Source organism: Perognathus longimembris, chromosome 10, assembly GCF_023159225.1.
Source record: "Perognathus longimembris pacificus isolate PPM17 chromosome 10, ASM2315922v1, whole genome shotgun sequence".
Lineage (NCBI taxonomy): Eukaryota > Metazoa > Chordata > Mammalia > Rodentia > Heteromyidae > Perognathus > Perognathus longimembris.
Genome location: NC_063170.1, coordinates 22,122,569 through 22,125,970, shown reverse-complemented (window position 1 = coordinate 22,125,970; position 3,402 = coordinate 22,122,569). Strand labels below are relative to the sequence as shown.

At 40.9% G+C, this 3,402-nt stretch overlaps 1 non-coding gene across 1 annotated transcript; it reads left to right on the top strand.

Annotated features, from left to right (window-relative positions):
- The first annotated feature begins 2,291 nt into the window (after window positions 1–2,291).
- LOC125358888 lies at window positions 2,292–2,422 on the top strand. Its single transcript, XR_007212417.1, has one exon. It is a non-coding gene; the product is annotated as a small nucleolar RNA SNORA33 (small nucleolar RNA).
- Window positions 2,423–3,402: the final 980 nt, after the last annotated feature.

Genomic DNA, 3,402 nt, shown 5'->3' with positions numbered 1-3,402 from the left:
AAAGCAATCCTTAGCACATGTTCTGTTCTGAAGGATCTCAGAAAGGGGCTGGGACCCCAGGGGAGGCCTGAGAGAAGATGCTACCCCAGAGTGGAGTTGATGGCTGGTTCTGGCCCCTGGGAGACACTCGGGACTTCATTTCTCTTTACTTAACCCTGTGAGAGGTTGCCTGGTACCCCCTCTCCCCTCAAACATATAACTGAATCCCAGGGCCCTGGGAGTAGACAGACTTATAGAGAAGAGAGGCCTTATGGGCATGATGGAATTATCCAGGTGGCCCTCTGACATCCACACAAGCATCATACAGAAGAGGAGGAGGAGGAGGAGGAGGAGGAGGAGGAGGAGGAGGAGGAGGAGGAGGAGGAGGAGGAGGAAGGTACACTTACAGAAGAAGGCCAGATGTCCGCAGAAGCCAGCAGAGTCGTGGCAAAGGGACATGGGAAGGAGCCCCATGCCACGGGATATCAGTGACTTCCAGAAGTCTGAAAAGGCGATGGAGCCTTCTCTGCTACAACCCCAGGAGCATCCGGCTCCAAAACACCTGGTCTTCAGCCCAGCAAAACCAACTGACTTTCTCTCCAGCCTCCTGAGCTGTCTGAGAGCATACCTGTGCAGGCGGAGCCCTCTTGGTATGGTGGGAAGGGGATACTGAAGCAATAGCAGAGAAGCCCAAGTCCAACCAGGCCATTCCTCTGCCCAGACACCTCCCAGGCCTCTCTGTGGCCGCTTCGGAGCCAGGGGTGTCCATCAGGCTCTGTGTGTCAAATCCCCTCTGAGTGAATTCCTGGCCTGCCGCCCACCTCACTCACTCTGCCCAGCCACATAGGCCAGGACTTGAACACAGTAGGTGCTCAATAAGTATTGTTGTATAGATAGGCGAATGCATCTCTCCTTCTGGCTGCCCTCTGCAGAGCCCAGCAAGGGACACTCTGATACCCATCCTCAGACCCTTTTGTTTCCTGGTGGAGCAATCAGCAAAAAGTGATTGAACTGTGTATATTGACAGAAAGCTTATGTAATTGATACTAGACTGAAAAAAAATCAGCAAAACTAAATAAGATATATAAAATTATGGTAACCATCTTGAGTTGTAGAACACTTTATCCCCAAACTACAGAACATACCTTCTTAACAACTGAACCTGGGTAATTTGCCAAGATAGACACATCTTTGGGGACACTAGGCATGTCTTGGTACATTTAAAAAACTCAGAATAGCTAGAGGCATACCTCAAAGTGGCTACCAAGCCCGAGGCTTTGGGTTCAACCCTCAGTACTGCTCCTCCCCAAAGACTCAAACTGCGTCTTGCGACCACATGGAGTGACAAACTACCTCAATAACACAGAAGCATCTGGAAAGCACCCGGTATCTGGAAACAAAACAACAACACTTCTAACTGAACTACAGGTCAAAAGAAAAATCAAAGGAAAGTTCAAAACATTTTCTGAAAGGAATGCAAATGAAAAAAGAACCTATAAAAATGTAAGATCATCTAAAATGCTGTATGGGGAAACATACACTAAAATGAATAATGCTCTCAAATCAATGATCAGCTTCTGTCTTAAGAATTTAGAAAAAAAATTAAAGAAATAAATCACATGCAAATGAAACAGGAAAAAAAAGCCTGAATAAGATGGAATGTAGACATAAATGAAATGCTTTGAGATTGTAATTAAATGAGATTTCCCCCAGGAATGCAAGGTTGGCTTAACATTTTGAGGACCAATGAATACAAGTCACTATAAATTTTATTAATAAAAAGAATTGAACTTCATTAACAATAAAAGTAAAGTATTTCAGTAAATGCATTTAAGATAATACATGGGTCCTGATTTAAATACACATATGTACATCACAAACTAGGAACAGAGAAAAATCTGTCTCAACTTAATAAGGGGACTATATGGAAACATAGCTGATACATACTAGGGAAATATGAATTCCTTCTTTCTGAAGATAAAACCCAAAATTTGTCCCCTTCCCATACTTGTATTTACTATTGTTTAAAATGGTCTAGCTGTTGTGATAAGGCAAGAAAAACAACTGAAAAAAATCCAGCTTAGAAAGCAGGAAACAATATTTCCTTTATTCGCTAATCAATGAAAATTTCATTACACTGACAGTAATATGCCAAAACTAATAAGTGACTATAACAAGGATATAGCATTTGAGATAGACCAGTCCATACATGAAAACCAGTTGTATTTCTATCAATAAATACATATAACTAAAAATTAAAACATACCAAAAATATGAAATAAGATAAAGATTCATGCATTGAAGACATAAAAACACAAGCCAGTGAATCTGTTTATCTGAATGTGTTCATGCAGAAATTTAGATAGAGCTGGTAATAATGATGCCATGATATAAGCCTTAAAGACAATAAAAGTCACCAAGGTTGCTCAAAATGGCTACAACAAATTTTAATGTTGGAAAGCAATATTGTTTTTTTTTATTTTTTATTTTTTATTTTTTTTTTGCCAGTCCTGGGGCTTGGACTCAGGGCCTGAGCACTGTCCCTGGCTTCTTTTTGCTCAAGGCTAGCACTCTGCCACTTGAGCCACAGCGCCACTTCTGGCCATTTTCTATATATGTGATGCTGGGGAATCAAACCCTGGGCTTCATGTATATGAGGCAAGCACTCTTGCCACTAGGCCGTATTCCCAGCCCGGAAAGCAATATTGTAAGACTCTACTACCATAACTAATAAAATTTAAAAATGTTAATAGAGGTATGCCAAAGACCTGGAAGAGCCAAACTACTTTCGAAAACAAAGATAGTTGGAAGATGAACACCACTCAATGTTAATGTTCAATGCAGTAATCAATATCTTGTGGTACAGCTATTGAGACAGACAAACAGACAAATAAAACAGGATAGAGAGGATTAGTAGATTCACAAGTGTATGGACAGCAGAGTTCCAACAAAATCCAAGGAGACTTTAGTGAAGAAAGGACAAGTTTCAGAATAAATCTTTGGATACATATTTGCCCCCCGAAAAAGGAGTAATCTTTTTCACTGACTTGTGATTTTTTTATTGTTGTTATTGTTCAGGCCAAGATTTGAACTAAGCACCTCATGCTTGCTTGATTGGTACTCTACCACACGAGCCATATCTCCAGCTCTACTCACTGCTGCGTATCTAGAAGGAGAGGAATGGGCTTTTCTATCTAGACTGGCTTTGAGGATCTCAGCCTCCTGAGTAGCAAGGGCTACAGACATAAGCCTGGTGCACTGCTGAAAAATATGACATGAGATCCACATCTCTCATGACTAAAGCCAGATTGTAGGCTCAAAACAGATCATAGATTCAAAACATCAAACCTAAAATTAAAAAAATTACAGAAAGAGAAAACAAACGAGAAAAAGTCTTTGTAGCTTGTGGATTAGGCATAGATT